Source organism: Biomphalaria glabrata, chromosome 4, assembly GCF_947242115.1.
Source record: "Biomphalaria glabrata chromosome 4, xgBioGlab47.1, whole genome shotgun sequence".
NCBI classification, from domain to species: Eukaryota; Metazoa; Mollusca; class Gastropoda; family Planorbidae; genus Biomphalaria; species Biomphalaria glabrata.
This window is the reverse complement of record NC_074714.1, coordinates 17,513,728-17,522,403: the sequence shown is the minus strand read 5'-3', so window position 1 is coordinate 17,522,403 and position 8,676 is coordinate 17,513,728.

The window sequence follows — 8,676 nt, the reverse complement described above, 5'->3', positions numbered from 1 at the left end:
GTTTTATTGATTTTCCTATTGAACATAACACTGGTGCTTTGGTCAAGTGATCGGTTGATTATCAAAACAAAAGACGGTTTAAATAGTTGTGCAGTTCGGGTGTTTAAATAACAAATGTATTGATTCTTGAGTCACGTGATAGATGATTTGATACTTGTATGGTTTGACAAAATAAACGTAAAATCTAGATGTGTGTATAAAGAGATGACTTCTCATAGTTCATACACTAAGCTCGTGAATATTGCTGAGCTGATTTTCTGCACTTCCCCTATCATGTATTTTTAATCACATATTCATGTGCTGGGAAGACAGCATCAAAGAATGGAAGGGCCATTCATTGAATGGAATTCTATCCTAGGCAAAGGACAGAGGGGAATGGAGAAAGACGGTCAGCAGATCTTCTGTGGTGCCCCAACGGTTCAACAGACTAAGGTAGGGTGGGCAAATTACGGGCCGCGGGCCACATACGGCCCGCCGGAGCGCTTCATGCGGCCCGCGAACACCTACAGAAATCAGGTGTACAAATATATAAGAAATAAATAATTATAAATGTCTATATAAATTGTTGAGACTTCTGACTCTTATCACTTATGATCAAGACGCTAAAGAAACATTTTCCCTACAAGTCATTCTAAAAAGTTTAAATTAAACGAAGATTATTCTTATTTCAAAACATTCAGTCAAAGACACAAACTCAGGCCAATATCTATTCAATACTATGAAGAACTGTGTTGACGGTTGGAAGATGTTAGCGATTGGTTGTGAATGATGCAAGATAGGTGCTATTGTCGTCGGCGGTGAAAGTTCGGACAGGCGACTCCAGAACGTGAGAGTGAAAAGAAGTGTTATTGTAGTGAGTTAGATTGTGTTTCAAATACTATTTAAGTCTATATATATACTACATTTATCTTATTTCATATTACGTTGATTTTGTCTATATTATTTTAAAAAAATTATATTTATTATTGGTCACAAAGAAGTTAAGACATTTAGTTGTCTACCAGTAGCTCGGTGCTATAAGTCAACGACCGTCCACAACAATATGTATGTCTTAGAAACGGACATTTATCTTTTTCCCAGCATATGTAAATCAACATTCAAGTCTGGGTGAGTCTTGAAGTTTCTCATTTTTCAACATCATCCCTCTCTGCAGGTAGGCCTACTCGAACCCAGTTCCTTGAATCATGATTCTTGTGTTTTTGGTTCTGGCCACTCAGTCGTGATGTTCCGTGTATTGTTTGTTTGTTTGTTTGTTGTATTCTAAGTCATGCAAATATCATCTCGGTCTCAACAATACTTGAAAGTTATTTCACTGTTCCAGCCAAGTGCTGAAGTACTGGAACGAATGCTGTTGTTGTTCTGCCTGGGAAAGCAGAAAGTGGAAATGTGTCTCTTGTAGCAAGTAGGACGTGACCAGGTGGCAGCGCACTCGAGTGGAAACAAGAGTTTCCGAGTTTACCTTCGATTTATAAATACCTAGCTTTACCCTCCAGCTACGCCCATTGATTGGTTCTTATGCTAGATATTAGTTATAGTAGCTGTCCGCCTTTGAAAAAAAACAACTTTTAAAGAATGTGCAGCATTTTAACGTTCCCTAGACATTCATTAGGCCCGTAACTTCTAGCATCTGTTACGTTGAATTGGAAAGGTTCGCTTTGACCCGCCCCCCTGCACCACACACACACATAAACAAATAATTATGGCCCCTGAATTCTACTATCATTTATCTCTCTCCGCCCTTCCCTCCCCCTACCAAAAAAAAGTCTCTCTCTCTCTCTCTGTCTCTCTGTCTCTCTCTGTCTCTCTCTCTGCTTTTAGTGTAAATAAATAGATAGAAATATATGTTTATATAGAGAAATACAAATAATCTCCACTCGACAAAGTCTCCCGAATTAAGAGTATTAAACCACTATATCATATCAGTGTGTAAGCTGCAAACATTATGACATACACACCTTCTCGAAAGGCCGCTCGCTTTCTTAGTATATATACATGCATGTTTTTGCGTGTCTGGGCCTGCAAACTTTCAAATATAATTATTTACATTTCTTTGCTATGGTAACAGAGACACTGAAGTAACTAGACAACCTTGTGAATAATGTATCGCATGGCAATGTATAAATAGAAACAGATGTTTTTCTTTACATTTGATTTAGTTCTGATTATGAAGGTCCAATTGTGCAAGGCTGTGAAAAATAAAAATAGTCGTTCGATATGGCAGGGACTGTAACGATTGAATGCATGTTTCATTTGCTCAATGGTCTTAGTGAGTGATGTCCCCTTTGAGAACTAACGATCCATAAGGAAAATATAGAACACATCATTCTGAGTTCAATATTAAACGAGAATATCCTGCAGTCAACGGATGCTCAATCTGCTGGCCATTTCATAGATAGAGGTATGTTATAAAGGAAATAAGAGAATGAAAAAGGATTGAATCGACCAGTAACACTCCTGGGCAGGGCCGGTTTTAAGAGGACAGGTGGGGCTAGTGCTTCGGAGGTTTCTAGAAAAAAGGCCACCACAAAAGTGAAAACGAGTCAATTTTTAGACAGGTCAGCATCTTTGCCTGTTTTTTTTTATAACATTTTTTTTGGCATTTTTACTGAATACTATAAATCTTGCAGTTGGCAACATTCTCATGGATAAGAGGTGTCCGCTTGGAGCGTGCTCGTATTATACAAAATCAGCTCCGGATTTACGACAGTTCGTAAACCCCAAAAATATACATTCGTTTAAACCAGTGGTTCCCAAACTTTTTTATCTCGTAGACCCCTTGCCATGTTTTCTGCTTTTCGGTAGACCCCCTGCCAGTGGCGTAGCAAGGTACCCGCGGGCCCAGGTTCAAGAACATCTTGGTGGGCCCCCCTCCAGCCAATCAGACAAATTTGGTGTGTGACAAAAATTAGTAATCTAAATGCAAAGACATTCCAATGTAAAGATCGTACCTTTTTAAAAAAATAAGTTAGTCGAATGGATGGTTTTGAGGTCATACGATGAGAATGTATGGGCATTGGCATCATAATGGTTTCAAAATCAACCACCACAAGAAAACAAAGAAACAAACAAACTTCGAATGGATGGTTTTGAGGTCATACGATGAGAATTTATGGGCATTGGCATCATATTGGTTTCAAAATCAACCACCGCAAGAAAACAAAGAAACAAACAAGCTTCGAATGGATGGTTTTGAGGTCATACGATGAGAATGTATGGGCATTGGCATCGTATTGGTTTCAAAATCAACCACCGCTGGAATCCACTATCGGAATAATTTAAATAGGCACTCGCTGAACCTCCAAGAAAACATTTAACATCTATATTTCATTTAGTATGGGGATCCAACCCAGGACTTGTGTGACAGGCTCGAGCTAAATGGGAGATGGCATAAACACGGCTTGGTGTTGGACCGAATCGATGTTGGAAATCAAGTGCCAGTGCTTCTTGTGACTGAATTAGAGACAGAATTATAAGCGCACATTCTTAAAAGCACGGGATAAAACGATATTATTCATTAATATCTATTCGTTTTAAGACACATTAGGAAGTAATATGTAAGCATGTAGTTTAAATATTGGACTATTAGTGTTAAGTTAAATTTTAATTTAGGTGCTGGCCAGATGTATACGACGTAACCACTGCCTGCTACATAAGTAAATATCACACAATTACTGCGATGACTATAGGACGTAACCACTGCCTGCTACACTAGTAAATATCACACCAGTACTGCGAGGACTATAGGACGTAACCACTGCCTGCTACACAAGTAAATATCACACTAGTACTCCAAGTTCAAGAACATCTTGATGAGCTCCTCTCCAGCCAATAAGACAAATTTAGTGTGTGACAAAAAATGTGTAAACTAAATGTAAAGACATTCCACTGTAAAGATCGTACCTTTTTCTTAAAAAAAAAAGTAATTATGTCATAACGTTTGATTCAGTTAGAACTGCATATAAGTAATAGTGTCTTAAAATTCAATGTTTGTACAACTTCTTAACAGAGTTAAACTACTTAAAAGTGTTTCAAATAAATAAACAAATGTTCTTCCTAAGTTCTAATGTGGGCTTGAGGCATGGGCGTAATGAGCTCTTTCGCGCCATGGTTGCTACGCCACTGCCCCCTGCTTAACTTATATTGCATTTTTGCAAATTCATCAACTCCATTTTTTTAAAACTAATTTCTAACTGTAGTGAGTGTAAGAATGAAAAATAGAGATTCATTTTTTTTTATTCATAAAATTCAAATTTAAACCAATTAAAATAAAAATTAATATTTTTTACTGGAATCACCAAAACACACTGGAAATGTCTTTTTGCACGTCTATTCTCCGTTGCTATGGATATTATGTTTCATATAGGAATTTGTTGTTCTATGATGTAATCATCCAACATTAAAAATTAATTAATCAATTAATTAATTTGCCTTATGTATCATTGTAAAATTTTTGGCAAAGCGCAGTTTCTCGTGTATTTCTTGGTCTTTCACGTGTGGCTCAAATATTGGAAATACAGAACTGTTTTCACTAACAGTAGAAGGGGCGAAGGTGAGCTACTGGCACCTAAGCCAGTAACTTTGAGCAGGAAGGGCTCATTAGCTTTGACTTGCTGCCCACCTAGCAGAAGGAAAACTGAATTCAAACCTATGCTGCGTGCAACTTTACCCAAACACTGGAAACGTTTCGTGGGTCAACCCTGTTAAAAATAAGGAGCCGGCAACCATTAACCAGTTTGAAGCACACAGCATTACATTCTGTCAGAGCCTGTGACACCGCTGATCCAAAACACTGAATGTATGTCGTTTACAAAGAATTACATAAGAAGCCTTTAATTTTATAACTCATACCACCAATGTGCCATTGATTTGTATTGTTGCTTAAAGAAATTGTTTTAATAATATCAGATGTAGATTTGTGTAAAACAGTTTTTAAAACTACTGATAACGGCTGATAAAGTCAATGTTTTACCTATGGTGTTTTCCGGTTTTTGCTATAAGTAAAGAGATATTGTAAGTCGCCTACAAACCATCATCTTCTCTATATGATGTCGAAGAAGGATTTTGTGGGTCTAATCAGAACTTTATCTTTGAGTGTTCGAAAGTTTTTCAAACCTTTATCTATTTTGTCAGGGTGGCATCGTCTCAAACGATCCTCCAGAGTAATTGGTTTCATATCGTCATAAAACCGCTTATTTGACAAGGAAAGAATGAATCCCAATTTTAAATAATCAACGCTGTTTAACATTAGTTACATGTAGACAAAATTAAGCTAGTGAAATAAGTATTGAAATTAAATGCTACAATTTTTCGTTTGAATAGCATGATACATATTTAAAGGATTAACTAAGGTACAAATCATAGATTAGTTTAGTAAATAATTACATTAGTGGGATGTGAAAATTAAAGTCGCAACATGATTAAATGAAATTTATTATCGTAGACCCCCGTAGACATCTCATAGACCCCCAATTTATTTTTTCACTTTCGTAGACCCCTTGGAAGTCTTCGTAGACCCCTGGGGGTCTATATAGACCACTTTGGGAATCACTGGTTTAAACCAAAGTGTGCATATATATATATAAGCTTAAAAAAAAGTGTAAGTGCATGCATAAAAATCCTGCCCCAGGGCTTTCACTTAATTAAATCCGACTCTGCTCTTGAATCTTGTAGGAATTTAATATCAACACTGGCCCCAAAAAGAAAAAATTAAGTATCACTGCAATGAAGCCGATGGAACCTGTAATTAATTCACTTATTTGTAGTTTTTTATTGGTTCATGTATTTTCTACGCCAATACTTTGGAAAGTAAAGTTTCAATTTGATCCGTATGTGGTAGAAAGAACATCTACATTTTTTTTTACCAGACAAACAAACATATTGAGTAGATATAAGCTTTGTAATAATAAAAAATCAATGACTCATTCAGATTTGAACCTATTCTTTGACATTGCCTATAAGCATTCATTCCATTCGACCAAAAATGTAACAATTTGAAAAAAAACAATATTTCGAAGTTAGGGCTATAGTGAAATATATAAACTTTGTAGAAACTAACGTATCTGTCAGGGGGCTTAGTGACTTTAATTCCCACCTCCAGCCCTGTGAGACCAAGTTTCGAACTGAGCATCACAAGAAATTAACAGCCAACCACTGCCCGTTTTGTCATCCGTCACATCCGTCACACATGCTAGATCTGCTTGTTTCGCCGTGATGCTTAAGATTCTTTAGAAAATAATCAACAATTTGATTTTCATTAATTCTGCTCGGATGTGTGCAAGTTTTACTTGACAATCTACTTCCTGAGAAAGAAATCGATCTTTTCATCTTCGTTCTGCCAGCTGCCTCTAGAGATGCAGTGAAATCAATAGTTCGTTTTTCTAGAGTAGGGGACAAGATAATAGGAGTTCATCAGGTGTGGACATTATTCCAAAGTTTACCTGCTTCAATATTGCTTCAATATTTGTGTAATTTTTTGTTATCTGATAAAGATTCTCTTCATGTTAGTTATTCGGCTTTTTTAAAAAATTGATTTCCATGGTTCGAGATGGTTTTGATTATTCTGAGAGTGTTGATTTTGATTGCTTTGATGGTTCTGATAATGTTGATTTTTAAGGTTGTTGGTGTTTTTTTTGTTTCTGGGAGTGTGAATTTTGATGGCTCTGATGGTTTTGATGGTTTGGTAGTGTTGATTTTTATGATTGTGGTAGCGTTAATTTTAATGAGTGTTGGTGGTTTTGATGTTAATTTTGATAGTTATTTATGTTTTTGAGGGTTCAATTCTCTCTAATATCATGAGAGAGAGAGAGAGAGAGAGAAAGGGGTAGTTAGTTAGATAGATAGATCGATAGATAGACAGACAGACAGATAGATAGATAGATAGATAGATAGATAGATAGATAGATAGATAGATAGATAGATAGATAGATAGATAGATAGATGGATAGATAGATGGATGGATGGATGGATGGATGGATGGATGGATGGATAGATAGATAGATAGATAGATAGATAGATAGATAGATAGATAGATAGATAGATAGCTTGATAGATAGATAGATAGATAGATAGATAGATAGATAGATAGATAGATAGATAGATAGATAGATAGATATTATTTTTTATTAATTGGAGCTTTTCCTGTAGCTTTGTACATTGAAGTTTTACTTTAAGTCGAGTGATGTGTCTTGTTTAGTGTCACATGTAGTGCTTTATAGTGGCACTTTAAGTTGCTCAAAGAGTGTTTTAAGAACTGGCAAAAGTTGTCACACATGTGACGAAATATGTAAGATCATAGATAATTGTCACGTGTAAAGCCGCTTTTTGTGTCACATGCAGTGTCAAACAAAGCGACACTTGTGATGTCTTTGTAGTGTCAACTGTTGTGTCACAATTAGTGCCACATGCATTGTTATATCTTATGTCAAATGTGTTAACATTTTATCATATAATTTTTAAGACATACTATTATATTAGCCTAAATAGGAATGGCATCGCGATATCATATTATATATATATATATGTATAAAGTGAGGAGCGGTGGCTGAGATGTCAAGCGCTTGGTGAAGACTGGGATTTTAAATTTCTTAATCTTTGGGAGCCTCTGAGTCCACCCAGCTCTAATGGGTACCTGGCATTAGTTAACCTCGTTAACTTTGGGCCAACAGAAACAGATGACCTTTACATCATCTGCCCTACAAATCGCAAGGTCTGAAAGGGGAACTTTACTTTATATTTTGTCTCTGTGTGTGTTTATGTTTGTGCGTATTAGTGTGAGTTCGTGTGTGTGTGTGTGTTTTAAATTATTCGTGTGTTCCTACCAATTTAAAGATTATTTCCCCCTTTCAGATGATGTAAAGGTCATCTGATTCTGTGGCCAGCACAATGACCAACCGCCTTTACTTTTCACCAACTAATGTCAGGTACCCATTAGAGCTGGGTGGACTCAGAGGAGCCCAAAGATCCCGAAAATAAAAATCCCATTCTCCTCCAGGATTCGAACCCGGGACCAACGGTTCAGAAGTCAAGCACTTTACCGCTCGGCCACCGCACCTCCAATTTAAAGATTGTTACATCCTAAATCATCCTGCAATGTGGCGTACAGGTTTGAAACATGTACCAACGACACGACAGTCCTTAGTGCATTCTCCTCGACGAGGCAGACATCATTTAGAAAGATTCACCAAGACATGTGCCCATATGCATTGCCTCGATATTGAAGCCAATTTTTAAAACGGATTTTAGTTATCAAGTTTGTAAAGATATGGTCCCTTAAGCTTGAGTATGACGTGTGACCATCTTAAAGTCCCCAATTGTCTTACTTACACCATATTTGGTATAAGATACAAGAATAGAATACCTTCGTAACTCAAGTTAAGGTCTATAATTTTTACTTGGACTAGATCCCATTATTTAAAAAAAAAACAAGAACCAGGTAAGTACAGAAAAAAAAAAAAAATACCCAGACAGACACAAAGATAGAGGCACATTTCTTATCCTTATGCTAGAACAAATTCTTACAAATGTTCTTTCTTCCCTAATGGCATCAGAGAATGGAATGGGCTACTTGAATCATCCAGGAAAACCAACGACTTAGCAGCGTTTAAGTTATTGATTAACATGCATGACTAGGTTGACATATGAAATGCGTAAGACGTAATTATCTTCTTTTTTGAAGTA